The sequence below is a fragment of the Helianthus annuus genome, chromosome 1 (assembly GCF_002127325.2).
Source record: "Helianthus annuus cultivar XRQ/B chromosome 1, HanXRQr2.0-SUNRISE, whole genome shotgun sequence".
NCBI lineage: Eukaryota > Viridiplantae > Streptophyta > Magnoliopsida > Asterales > Asteraceae > Helianthus > Helianthus annuus.
Window position 1 is genome coordinate 131,222,372 of NC_035433.2, and position 15,072 is coordinate 131,237,443.

The 15,072-nt window shown below is 37.7% G+C and overlaps 2 long non-coding RNA genes across 2 annotated transcripts; one reads left to right on the forward strand and one right to left on the reverse strand.

Annotated features, from left to right (window-relative positions):
• Positions 1 to 5,843: 5,843 nt before the first annotated feature.
• LOC110939875 lies at positions 5,844 to 6,536 on the reverse strand. The gene is made up of 2 exons (XR_002592571.2): positions 6,248 to 6,536; positions 5,844 to 6,127 (listed from the first exon to the last, which is right to left on the reverse strand). It is a non-coding gene; the product is annotated as an uncharacterized LOC110939875 (long non-coding RNA).
• A 5,237-nt stretch (positions 6,537 to 11,773) lies between these two features.
• LOC110939868 lies at positions 11,774 to 14,329 on the forward strand. The gene is made up of 3 exons (XR_002592570.1): positions 11,774 to 12,786; positions 13,566 to 13,609; positions 13,756 to 14,329. It is a non-coding gene; the product is annotated as an uncharacterized LOC110939868 (long non-coding RNA).
• Positions 14,330 to 15,072: the final 743 nt, after the last annotated feature.

The window sequence follows — 15,072 nt, forward strand, 5'->3', positions numbered from 1 at the left end:
CGAAGGATTCTCAAAGATTGCTGTACCGCTTACCTCCCTTACTCATAAAGACAAGCCTTTTGTGTGGGGAACCGCGCAGGAGACTGCTTTCCAAACCCTCAAACACATGCTGTGCCATGCACCAGTTCTTACACTGCCGGACGGAAGCGATGACTTCGTTGTCTATTGTGATGCTTCAAACCTTGGACTTGGCTGTGTTCTCATGCAACGAGACAAGGTTATAGCTTACGCATCTCGACAGCTCAAAATCCACGAGAAAAACTATACAACCCATGACCTCGAGCTAGGCGCAGTTGTCTTTGCATTAAAGATTTGGCGACACTACCTGTATGGTACAAAGTGTACGATCTTCACCGATCACAAAAGCTTACAACATATCTTTAACCAGAGAGAACTCAATATGCGTCAACGCCGATGGGTAGAACTTCTCAACGATTACGACTGTGAGATCCGTTATCACCCAGGCAAGGCGAACGTAGCTGCAGACGCCCTCAGCAGAAAGAATTACGTGATAGGTGTTCGAAACATCCATGCTCAGTATAACCTCGAAGCTCTCATCCGCGAAGCACAACACGCTTGCTTTAACGAGCGTACGTTGAAGAAAGAACGAATCTATCACGATGGAACTCAGCTCGTGAGCAAAGCCAACGGAATATTCTATTATCTGGACCGAATCTGGGTTCCGAGGAGGACAGATTTGCGAAAGATTATCATGAACGAAGCCCACAAATCCCGATATTCCATTCATCCCGGTGCGGACAAAATGTACCAGGACCTTCGCTACAAGTACTGGTGGCCTGGGATGAAAAGGGATATTGCTCTATATGTTGGTAGCTGTTTAACTTGTGCAAGAGTCAAGGCTGAACACCAAAGACCGTCAGGCTTACTCGAACAACCGCCGATACCCGTATGGAAGTGGGAAAGCATAGCTATGGATTTCATAACTAAGCTTCCGACCACGCCATCAGGTCACGACAGTATTTGGGTTATAGTCGACCGTCTAACCAAATCAGCCCACTTTCTGCCAATACGAGAAGACTATAAGGTGGCCAAGCTAGCCCAAATCTACACCGACGAGATCATTAAGAATCATGGTACGCCTCGAGATATCATTTCGGATCGCGATGCTCGGTTTACATCGAGATTGTGGGAAACTTTTCAAGCAGCTCTTGGTACGACGCTGAATTTGAGCACCGCATTCCATCCGCAAACCGACGGGCAGACTGAAAGAACGATTCGTACTATTGAAGACATGCTCCGTGCGTGTGTTATCGATTTTGGTGGTAGTTGGAGCAAACACCTACCGTTGGTCGAATTTTCGTACAATAATAGCTATCACTCCAGCATCGAAATGGCACCTTTCGAAGCCTTGTATGGTAGGAGATGTCGCTCGCCTATTGTATGGCACGAGGTCGGTCATTCACAATTGACTGGGCCCGAGATTCTGCAAGAAACGACTGACAAGATCCACCAGATAAGGGAAAATTTGGTAAAGGCCCGGGATAGACAAAAGATGTACGCCGATAAACGACGCAGGCCCCGCGAATTTGCAGTTGGCGACTACGTGCTCCTAAAAGTATCACCTTGGAAGGGAGTAGTCCGATTCGGCAAAAGAGGGAAACTTGCGCCTCGATTTGTTGGACCTTTTAAGATTCTGGAAAGGATCGGTAAAGTTGCCTACAAACTCGAATTACCGGAGGAACTCAGCAATGTCCACCCGACTTTCCATATTTCAAACCTTCGGAAATGCGTAGCCGACCACGACGCAATAATACCACTCGACGATCTTCAGGTCAATGAGACGCTACATTTCGTGGAAAAGCCTGTCGAAATCATGGACCGACAGACCAAGCAACTCAGACGCTCTCGCATTCCTATTGTAAAGGTACGATGGGAAGGCAAACGAGGCGCGGAGTTCACTTGGGAACTCGAAAGTGACATGAAGGCCAAGTACCCGCAGTTGTTCAGATAGATCTGAAGCATCAAATTGGTAAAATCACACGGCGATGTACGGTTCTCGGCCTAATTTCGGGACGAAATTCCCTAAAGGAGGGGAGACTGTAACACCCCGTGTTTTCCAAAAGTCAAAGTCAAAGTCAAGTGTTGACTGTTATTGGAATTAAAGATTAATAAAGATTAATTTCACTTTAGTTTCATTTTGATTTTCGTATTATTTGGAGTAAGTGTTGTATAATCAAATTAATCGACCGATAATCGAACTGTGAATCAACGACCGACTGTGAATGATAGGAAGTAACAATGCAATAAAGCTAGTCAATCAATAATCAAGCTAATCAAATCAATCATCAAACTCAAGTGTGGGGATTTTAGTACTTTTTATACGTGTGTGTGTGCCTTATGTGTTACTTGTGCATGTTTACTTTTATGTTAAAGTGTGTGGTGAATCGATCAAATCAATCAAGACTCAAGGGTGAATCAAACTCAATCGAAATCGAACCCGAAACGTGGTGTAAGGATGCTTGTATGTTAGATATAGTAGTTGGAACTAAAAGTAATTTGATTAGGAATTCTATCATTCTCAAATCATCGTTCACCGAAGTCGAAATATCAGAAATCGTCGCGAAACACTCAAAACTAGGCAAGCCGTTCGAACAGGGCAACCTGATCGAACAGGCTAGCCGATCGAACAGGGCAACCTGATCGAACAGGCTAGCCGATCGAACAGGCTGTTCGATCGGACAGCTGCTCGATCAGGAATGCTGTTCGATCAGCTGACCCTTTCCTCTTTTGGAAGCCTATAAATAGGGCTGTCTTTGTCAAACTTTCCACTTTTGGAAAAGCTCTGACCGACCAGCCTCTTCTTCTCACTAAATCTCAGATTTCTCTCAAACCAGTAAGTATTTCACTCTAATCCTTGTACGTTTTTGTTCATTAATCGATTCTCCATCTTTCTATCTTTCAAAATCTGAATTTCATCCATGAAATCACCAAGATCTAGGTGTTCTTGAGTGATGTCATCATGGTGTTCTTGGTGTTCATCAAGAACTTCATGTTCTTGACTTCATTCAACCATGAATAAGCTAGATCTAACCGATTTCCACATAAATAACCTAAAATCATCCAAAGATCTTAACATTTCACGGTGGAAAAGGATTGGAAGATGGGTTTTCATCTATCTTTCAACTCTTTTACACTCAAAAAGGTGAAAACGAGACTTGAACCGATTTACAAACCATTCTAAACAAACACATGGTTCAAGATTCGGGTTCTACCGAGAGATATACCGATTTCGGGTTAAACGTTAAACTTGGGTTCCAAACCGTCTCTGACCGGGTTTGGGTGATTCCTGCTCGAGTCAGTAGGCTAAGTGGGGACTTCAGCTTTGTGGTTCAACTCGTAGTCAAGATATCTCTAAAACATCACCAAGTAACGGGAAATAACCAAGTGTTAGGTGAACGGCTAACCATGTCAGAAGCTGGCCGAACGGCTAGGCTGTTCGATCGAACAGCCCAACCGAACGACTATGCCAGCCGATCGGCTAGGCTAACCGATCGACTAGCACTTAGACCCACCAAACTCACAAAGTGTAGTATTGACGAGGTACTGTTCGATCGATCGAGCCACTCGATTGTGATCATTACTACTCGAATCATGAAATACTATACTTCAAGACACTTAGACTTTTCGAAACATTGGAATGTCACCCGATCGAGCATGCCAGCCGATCGAGTGACATATTTGAAAACAATGCAATGCTAACCGATCGGTTGGGCTAACCGATCGAACAGCTGTTCGATCGACCAACTTGAAAGGTAGTACAAACCATCATACACAAACACATCCTTCTCATCAAAGGAAGAAACAATCCACTTGAAAGAACCAGCCGATCGAGCCAGCCGGCCGATCGAACAGGATGTTCGAACGGACTTTCAAACCAATCGAACAGCCCACTCGATCGAACTGCTGTCCGATCGAATGGCCTACTCGATCCAAGTGCATTGTTTACTTTTTCGCGTTACTCATCGTTGTGTTATCGAACTATTCAGGCTAACCTATTCTCAGTGCTCCCTTCAATCCACGATCAACCACTGTGAGTATACTCGATCCCTTTTTGCTTTCAGCACTTTTGGGTGTTACATACGTAATCTATCAAATTCACAAACAACACAAACTATTTGAACGCTAACCTACTTGCATGTATTACTCGTCTAAATGATTGCTGTTTATTATGTTTACACGTGGAGTGCTATCTACCTGCTTTAGCAACATAGTACTATAGTTTGGACTCAGCACCCGTTCACACGGGGGTTGCTAAGGACAATTTCTTGCATGGATTACGGTGGTAATCATGTATTGCGAACTGTCTCGGACAGTCAACCCGAAGTCGTTGGTATCGATGGTCCCATGTCGATAATTTACATGCATCGTTTCCCCTTGCGTACGTGCTTGGTTATGCGTAAACTATTCGAACTCTATATGCTATATCAAACTTGTGTACTCACCTTTACATTATATGTATTGACTTTTATTTTAACGTATGTGACAGGTGTTTAAGCTACTAGCGTGCTAGGGAAGCGAGGCAATAATAAGCTTCTAGGAGCCTGTGACCTTAGGACAGTGTCCACGTATCTGTTCCAGGGCCATAATTATCTGTAGATCTGGCACTGGCACCTGTAGTCAGTAAGATTACAGTTAGTCGTCTAGAAGTCTTAAGACAATATTTACATTCAGTCTGTAATAATTAAGGATTTGAGTTGTCGGAACAGTTCCCATATTGTTTGGTTGATTTCTATGATAACTTGTTATTATTTGGGACACGGTATGGGACGTGTTGTATAACTGAATTGTATGATAGTTGTTGTGGAGACTTCTGAACAATCTGTTTCGCTCAGTGCCGCGCCCCGATGATTCCGCCATCGGTTGGGGTGTGACAATTATACAAGTTGATATATCATATATGCAAAAATCATCCTATGTTGGATGATATATGTATATAAATCTTGTTAACTAGGTTTTTACCCGTGCCGCGCGTTGCGGCGGCAACTTCGCTTTTGCGACTTTGCTACACACGTTACGATGATAACATTGACGTGTGGCGTCTGTTTGTGACGTGATGCGTTTTTTAATTTGTTACGTTATGTTTATGATATTAACGTGGTTGTCTTGCTCGTTGAAGTGTAAATTCGTAAAAGTAATCTAAACAAAAGAATTGAAATGTTGAAGAAGACGAATACCAATTCTTGTTTGCCAGGTGTACAACTTCTATGTTCTACTTCAATGGTCACGTGAAAAAAGCATGGAGTCACCGACCATGCTTTTTATGTTATACCAGAAAATTCGGTTTGAACCAACTAACTAAGCCAACTAATCGGCCTAATAAGCTTCTATGAAGGAGAGAATATAATTAGAGATAGCCTCATGCCATAAGTGTTAAAACTGGGAAAAGGTTTGCTGGCAAATCAAGAAGCGGGTCAAAATGGTTTGCATCGTCTATCCGAATTCTTACGTCCAAGACATACATAAGCATATATATATATCGCAACAAATACCAACAACTTGACTTATCATTTTACTTTCTATATTCAGCTCATCAAACACTACCCATATTAACCAACGCCAGCATCATACTATCCATGTTAATTTTACCCAAATCACTACTTCTTAACTTAAACTACTGAGCGAATCACCCTAATCGCACCTAACTCCCTGTTTTGCAATCTGTCTCAATTCCAAACCAATTTCCGCACAATATACCTTCACTATCCAATTTCATCATAATTCGAACCATGTTGATGTATCTACTGCACTTTCTCTATACTCAAATACGAATTACTATCAGTTACCTTCAATAACCCCCTTTTACATCACCAAATAACATTCAATTTGTGCAACAATAATAAGGGAACAACTTTATTGACAAATAAAAGTTCAAGCTTCATACCTGGATTCCCTTGACTGAGTAATAGATAAATTATAGCACTTTGCTGGTTAATCGGAGTTCGACAGTGGTCGGTGGTGTCGTTAATGAGTCTCGGCCGGTGGTGTGTAGTTGGTGGTCGGAAAGGTTAGTGTCCGGCGATGACGGTGGTCGGCTGAAGGGGTAATCGAAGATGGAGAAGCGACCGCTGGGTTTTTTTTCCAACATCACCATGTAAGCAAACTGATTCTGAAGCAAAATCCAAGAAATTAAGCAAGAAATGAAAAACCCAAAAATTATCAAGCAAGAAATGAAAAACCCATGAAGTAAAATCCAAGAAATTAAGAAAAGCCGGAATCGGATCTGAACCTTGGATCTGAACTTTAGCCGCTAGCATCGTCGTCGTCGTTGCTTTTAATAAAACAACAACCGTTGTCGTCGCTGCACCACCGCAAAACCACCGTCTTCTCTCTACGGCTTGGTTAAGGAGACGACGATGACCCGACCAGTTGTTGTGTTGTGGCGGTGATTGAAGAGGGAGACCAAAGAGAGGCGATGATTGTATAGAGAAAGAAACCTTCAGATCATGGCCAGGATTAGGGTTTGGTATGATTAAAAGAGGGTAGTTTTGTAATTTGGTTGTTGGGTGAGGGCAGATATAGTCTTTTGGTCTACCCACCGACATTTCTCTTTAAGATGTTATAAATATCCTTTAATAAGAATTTATATTGGTGTAAATTACGTACCATTGTATATTACGAAATGCTAAAAATGACATACTTTAAATATCGTAACAATGATTAGTTGTCAAGAGGTATGGACAATCATCATGTCTCGTACCATTCTGCCACGGGTCGGGGTGTGACACAAATGGCCCCAAATCTTGACAAGTGTTGCCAAGCTGCTTAGGAGCTGATTAGTGGCATCTAAGGTGTCACAAAGAGGAGCAAGAGTGGCAAATTAGTGACCAGGTGGCAGCAAAACAACAATGGAATGATAGCTGTATTCTGTTGTCACTGGGCACTCCTTGCGGACCGTAAGGGTTTTGCCTTGCGGTCCGTAAGGACCCCTGGCATGCAAAATGTTTGAAACGTCCTTGCGGAACGTAAGGGCTAAGCCTTGCGGTTCATAAGGGACCTCCGGAATCAAATTTTGGCTTTTATGGTTTTAGTCCTTGGACTTTTATCTTTTCTCATTTGGACAGTTTTGGTCCCCCTCCTTCTTTATAGTCGGATTAATTGGAGATTTGGGATACGTGTCGTTACATAGCTGAACGAAAAATTCCCTCTCCTTCCACATAATCGGAATTAGTTAGAGATTCGGGACACATGTCTTCATATAATTGGATAAGAATTTTCGGGGTGTTACACTTTCACCTCATCATCCTCATTTATTTGGTCCTCAAATATGAACTTAAGTAATTTTCATACTTTTTATTTGCTTAATTTAATTTTTTTTCCATTATTATATAGTTCTGTTAGATTAATTATTAGATTGTTTCATTATTAATTTTTATTATTTGATTATTCATTTATTTGGCTAAATGTATGATTTAACCTACTTTAGATTGTTAATATTAGCCACTTATCTTGAAACTCATATGATTTTCAGAATTATGCATCATAAGCAACCATCCGGTACTCAAAAACATAAGGGTGAAGGGGGTGCTCACCTAATAGGTGAGTCCCCTCTCTTACGCCAAACCAATCCCCGTGTGCCACGTCAACTCCCCTCTTAAACTCCCCTAACACCCCAATTTGATGGCGCCACTCCCCTCTTAGGTGAATTGGTTTTTTTTTTTTTTTTAAAAAAAAAAAAAAAAGGAAAGCTGTGATTGGTCCCTTCTCCCTCTCTCCTCTCTCTCTCCTCCCCCTCTCTTCGGTGCCTCCACCCCCATTTTCTTCCCCGATTCACTCCCCCGCCTTAATGGCGGTACCCCCCTAATCGGCATCTCTCCTCCCCGATTGAAGTCCCCGAAGACGCCCCGCCTGCCCTAAAAGGAACATGGCATCGGAAAGTTATAAGGGCCCATTTTTATGAACAAGTTTTTACTAATCACACATGACGTCTGATATCGTAAGCACGATCCTAAACAAGGCCACCTAACTAATATTTCATTATTTCTGTTTGGCATATAAACATAGGGTTGAGATCCTGTACAAACAGTGCTAACTGTAAAAACTATAAGAACAGATCTGAGCCATTGATAGTTTAAATTAAGGGTTGATATTGATTACAAATAAAACCCCTATAATTAATAATTAATACTATCAAGTTAGGGTATTTTAGTAATTTAGTCATTTCCCATAAAATGCTAATTCCACCAAGTTTTTTAAACTAAAATAACTTTTATATGTTTCATTAATTTTGGAAAAAAATTATACCATAAAATCAAATATTTTTTTATCTTTAATATGAGTACCATATTGTTATACGTTTTTTTTAAAAGGTTACAAAACGATGTTTTATAATTGTGCTAGTTACGTAGTTGGAATGTGCTAATATGAAAATGTATTGTGTTAATTTTAAATCTATACGTATGTTCTTATTTTATTATGTAATTCTTATGTGTTGTAATTTTTTTTTTCTTTTGTGTTGTTATTGGGAGCCTATTTATAAATAAATTTGTTTTCTACCAGTTATGTAATAGTATTGTTATTTACAAAATTAAAACAAAAATATGAAATTGTGCTAGTATGTAACAGTATGCGTTGTTTATAAAATAAAAAAAAATGAAATTGTGCTAATTATGTAATAATTATGAAATTGTGCTAGTATGTGTTTATAAAACTAAAAAAAAAAATTGTGCTAGTATGTAACAGTATGTGTTGTTTATAAAATAAAAAAAATGAAATTGTGCTAGTATAGAACAATATGTGTTGTTTATAAAATTAAAAAAAAAATGAAATTGTGCTAGTTATGTAATAGTATCTATTGTTATTTTTGTTCCTTTTGTGTTGTTATTGGGAGCCTATTTAAAAATAAATTCGTTGGAATGTCGGATTTTTATTGTGCTAATGTTGTTTTGTTGGTGTTACCGGATGCCCAGATGGTGGTGTTAAGAGAGTGCTAATGCCGTTATTTGACTGTGCTAATGTCGTTTTTTGATTGTGCAATGTCGTTTTTTGATTGTGCTAATGTCGTTATTTGATTGTGCTAATGTGGTTTTTTTGTTGTGCTAATGTCGTTGATAAAGGAAGCTCCTTTTTTGATTGAAACGAGAATGTTGATAATGTGGATGGTCTTACGTTATGCTAATGTCGTTTTTTGATTGTGCTAAGGTCGTTGATAATGGAAGTTCCTTTTTCTATTGAAACGAGAGTGCTAATAATGGAAGTTCCTTTTTTGATTGTGCTAATGTCGTTTATGTGGGTGTGCTTAGGTTTTTTGTATTGGTGATTCCTGCAGGTTGGTTTGATCTGAATATGTTACAAAAATTCAAATTTTGGTTTGAATTAATCTACATGGATTTAGGGATATTTTGATAATTAAATTTAATTAGTTATAAATAAATAGGGTCAAAATGTCTAGATTACCCCTAAACTAATTTTTAATTGAATAACACTTGTCATTTATGTATTGGTTCTTATGGTTCTTACAAACATAAGAGTTTGTATTTGATCCCATGCCTATATACGAATACTATGGTCATGATTGCTAGTATAATGTGTGATTTAGAGAAAAATGCAATTTGCGTCCCTGTGGTACGTGCCAAACATCAACCTGAGCCCCCAAATTCATTTTTTTTTGGTTTTTTAGCCCCTGACCTTATAAATTCATAACAGTTTGAGTTCTTCTGTCACACTGCCGTTTGTTTGACTGTTTGAGCCAGGGGTAAGACCGTCTTTTAGCATCTATTCATAACACTTTGCGTCCCTGTGGTATGAGTGAAACATCAACCTGAGCCCTTTTGTTAAATAATCATTGATTTAATAATTCAAATTAACTCTTTTTACTAATAAAATAATACAAACACCACTAAAATAACCCCTCTACTACTTCTCTCTCTCTCTAATTATCCTACCACCAGCAACTACCCCCACCACCAGCATAATCCACCTGCCACCACCACCTATCTGCCACCACCACCACTTCACCTAAACTTCGTCGGGCAACCATGTATCGTTCTTTGCCTAACAACAAATCAAAACCCAAATCTACCCTACCTTTTTTCCAAACCCACCTCTACCTGTGACCGTCTTTCAAACCCACCACCAACAAACAAGTGTGACCGTCTTTCAAACCCACCACCACCCACCTCTACTTGTGACCGTCTTTCAAACCCACCACCAATAAACAAGTACTTCAGATTATGAATTTTAAAAGCACTAAATAATTATCAAGTGGTACATGATAATTACACTAGGCTTAAAAAATGCAGACCAACAGATGCCATATTTTGCTATAGGAGATCAAGAATATTACAACCAAATCTGCAATAAACATCTGCCTATCACCATGGACAACCAACCGGAGACAACTGCCTGCCGGCACCAGAGAATAATAATGTTTCCGGTGCCATTTCAAGGCCACATAAACCCTATGTTTCAGCTTGCAAATCTACTCTACTCTAAAGGCTTGAGTATCACCATCCTTCACACCAACTTCAACACACCCAAAATCTCTAATTATCCTCACTTCACTTTCAAATCCATCCTTGATAACGGTCATGAAAACGAACGATTTTCCCAATCGTCATTGGCCGATTTTGCTCAAAACTTCCTCTTCAAACAAGACGCTGCTGAAGCATTTCGTGATGAACTGGAACTGTTGTTAGCTTCGGTACAAGACGAGCATGTATCGATGACAGCCGTAAGGGTAGGGTAGGTTGATTTTTTTCTCAAAAAAAAAAATCCAAACATGTGTGTTCATATTCTGTACTAAATTAGGGCTTAATAAAGTTATTTGGGGTTTTTAGAAGGGAAGAGATGACAAAAGACGGTCTTACCCCTGGCTCAAACAGTCAAACAAACGGAAGATTGACAGAGGGACTCAAAGTGTTATGAATTTATAAGTTCAGGGGCTCAAAAAACCAAAAAATGAATTTAAGGGCTTAGGTTGATGTTTGGCACATACCACAGAGACGCAAATTGCAGTTTTCTTTGTGATTTATAAAGGATAACTTTAAAGTTACACAACTTTCTACATTTCTAAGTATTCTTCAATAACTTTTAAGAACATACATGAATAATCTAGAGAAAAAAAACAAACCCTTTTCTAGTTCTAGGCTTAAAGGTTCATAGAACATTTATCATAAATATCATGTGGGATTACATAGGATAAATCATGTCCATAAAATTAGATATGTCATAACCATTGATTTGTAATATGGATGCCTATAAATATACAAGACTCATTTTTCTAGTAACCTTTTAAGTTAGAATTTTTTTACGAACTCATGGTAGCGCACTTTATTAGTTTTAGGCTTATTTTAGATATTTAATGTGATTACCTTATGTTATTACAACAATTATAGTTGTCTTATATAAATAAAATAATTTAAGAGTTTTTTATATCAAAATTTTGAACCCACTTGTTGCTAACTTTTACATATTTTTAAAACATACTCCCGTAATGCGATTAAAATCAATAAAAAATGGAGCAAAGAAACCAAAATTTGCCTTTTCTAGACTTCTTCGTTTTAACCTCACATAAAAAGGTTTTTTAGAAAGATGTAAATAACGGTTTCCTATTTTCATTTTGAGTCAAAATTATTTTGGTCTCAATTATTTGTTGAGCTTAAGGTGTGGATCAAAAGAGTATTGTATCTGGGTATATACTTTAAATTATACATGTATATATATATATATACATATATATATATATATATATATGCGTGTGTACGTATATATATTCTTTAAGTATCTCTTTAAAAATAAATATTTATGCATTGTATAATATTTTAAACTCTTATCCATTTTCCCTGTGCGGTGGTGTTTGTACATAATGTCTTTAGCTAAGTCTTTTGTTTTTGAAAGTGTCTAGGTCGTAAGTTAGCAGAGTTGACGGTTTTTGTTAAGTCATGCAACCAATGCAAGAGTCTTGCGTATGATGTTTACTGGGACACGATTGTCTTGGTTTTGCACTGCCAGGTTACCAAACAATTTCCGAAGAACTGGCACCCCACTGTCGTCCATTTTAAATTCTTTTTGTAGCTTCCGTAACCTGAATTGTTGTATGCCATAAGCTCGAACTTATTATCATGGGGATACCAGCTGCTAGATGTGATACTCTCGACTTTGATTGATATTTGGCACAAAGATACTTGGGATACATAATGTCAGGTCGTGATGTCGTAAGGTACATGAGCAACCCGATCATCAAGTGATATAACGTCGAATCTACTATTTCACCCGATTCAACAGGACAAATTCCATGGTTGAGAGGCAGTGGTGTACTAGTTAGTTTGCAGCCTGCCATTGTGAATCGGTTCAAGAGACCATTCACATACTTCGTCTAGTGAATAAGAATTACAAGATCTTCATGGGATTATAGATGGTATAGTAGTCTCTTTTTAGACGTTGTACGTGTTTATATACGTCTTCAACGACAATATCTGCATGGGTTTCACAACACATCGCTCTCAAGTGGTTGGGTTCAAACAACTTTTGATTCATTTTAAACTTCATCTGTCAGCCCATGAATTGTGACATTAGTTTCAAGTCCATCATATTATGCCATAGCCGACTCCCATTTTCATTTGAGCCACAAAAATGGATAACGCTACTTCAAAAATCCGTAGGTGAATTAATAAAATTAATTCTTTGTGGTTGATTTGTTAGCCAAGGTATCATATGGAAATGAAGAAACTACGCATTTCCACCTTCTTTACAAAACGCTTAGCCAAATCGGTTTGCCTACTATAATATCAGCTGGAATCGGTTTGCCTACTCTAATTCTCTGATTAGGTTAGTCTTTGTTTACCGGAAATCTAGTTTTAGTTTACCATATCTAGTTCTAGTTAGTGTTTTGTTATCGGATTTGGAATTATATGTTGTGTTTCTTTGATCTATTGATTTTTGATCTAATTTCATGTGAATTGCACAAATCTCGAATAGCATTTGTGTTTTCATTGTTTATTCTCGAATCGGTTTGCCTACACTAATACTCCGATCAGGTTAGATTTAGTGTACCGGAGATCTAGATCTAGTTAGTGTTAATTGATCGGATTTCGAGTCATACTTTGTGTTTTCATCGTTAATCTACTTTCGAATCCGTTTGTCTACTCTAATACTTTAATCACGTTAGGTTTAGTTTACTAGAGATCTAGATCTAGTTCGAATCGGTTTGTCTATTGTAATACTTTTATCAGTTTAGTTTTTGTTTACCGGAGATCTAGATCTAGTTCAAATCAGTTTGTCTACTCTAATACTCCAATCACGTTAGTTTTAGTTTACCGAAGATCTAGATCTAGTTCGAATCGGTTCTAATACTTTAATCACGTTAGTTTTAATTTACCGGAGATCTAGATCTAGTTCGAATCGGTTTGTCTACTCTAATACTTTTATCACATTAGCTTTAGTTTACCAGAGATCTAGATCTAGTTAGTGTTCATTGATCGGATTTCAAATATTATTTTATGTTTTCTTTAATCAGTCGATTTTTGACCTAATTTGGTGTTCATTAATGTTTTTCCATCTATTTTTTATAGCCTGAATTCTACTTGATTTTTGTCAATTTTTAATAGCTTGAAGTTCTGTGCCTCTTCTTCTAATGGAGGTTTATCTAGAGGTATTTCTGAGAAGCCTAAGTAATAGGCTTAATCAATGTTACATATAAACATTTGATATCTTAGATTGCTTATGTTTCAAAATTTGTTGTCTATGATTTATTAGATCGTTGCATTTTAATTGATTGTTTTTTTTTTTGTTATGAAGGTGGAATCCTTTACTTTTCTTTCTCGAAATGGTGGATGAACTTGAAGAACTTCATGTGACTGCTTACAAAAAGAGGATGGTGAAGTTGATCAATCTTATTGATTTCATTGCTTTTCTAAACCTTGCTTGCATTTGTTGTCTATATTGGTTACTTCAACGACATTCTTGAAAACGTACACGTCATTTTTCTCTATATTTGGTTTTGCGCACGGCTTGCATTTGTTGTGTCTCTAAGCGCAACAACGCGATAAAAAGTCGGTTTAGAATTTCGTTATATTTGACATTGACGTTGAAGTATGAACAGTTAGATTGTGTGATAAATCATTGTATGAACAGTTTAGATTGTGAGATAAATGATTGTATGAATAGTTTGACATTGCATGCTAAACAGATGAACAAAAAATGATTGTTAGATCTGATTGTATGAATAGTTTAGATGATGCATGTGAGATCTGATTGTGTTTAAAGTTGATAGATGCATGGTGAGATCTGATTATTAGTAAAGGGGATGAGAACAGATTTTCGAAGGGTTTATGAGGATTACGGATTTGTCTTTGAAATATGTACACCTATGCGGTTGTTTTTTACATAAATTTTGTATTTATGAGTGGATATGTGATATATACGGCTGTAAGAAAACTATTTTATTTAAGGCTGTGAATGCTATATAAGTTTTAATAATCGGAATCTCATACTAGATTATACAATGGTGTTTATACTATTTGTTCCTTAATACCCATCAGATTCACAGTTATTCATATGGGTATTAGGTCTACACATGTATGATTTGTATTGTTAAAAAATACTTGTTGAAAGGATCGATGCGACAAGTGTCAAATGAAAGTGTTGTGATGTATGCAACTAAGGCATCCTAAGTGATCAACATACTCTAACCTTTTTCTTACATGACCAGATCAGTTTGATCTGGCACTCTTCATATATTTTCATTGTTTTGATCGGGCACTCTTCATCTATTTTCATTGTTCAACTCTGCTCTTTTTTAAAAGATTTTCTTGGTTTTTATATACGTTGAGACGGGATTACACACAAGTTGGAAAGTGGTCTGGTGGTTTGCACGCCACCTTGTCTTCTTGATTAGATAAATTCGCCTATAAAAATGTAAAAAAAAAAAACTAAGTTGGCAAATATATTGAAATTTATGATAATTACAGTATATCTTTAAAATATATTCGTTACTAGAGTAAATATCCAATCTATTTGTAACTAGTATAAAGCCCTCGTATGTTACGGTAAATAGTGACAAAAGCTAACTTAAATAGAAACATACAAACAACAATAATAACTAAATGGACATAA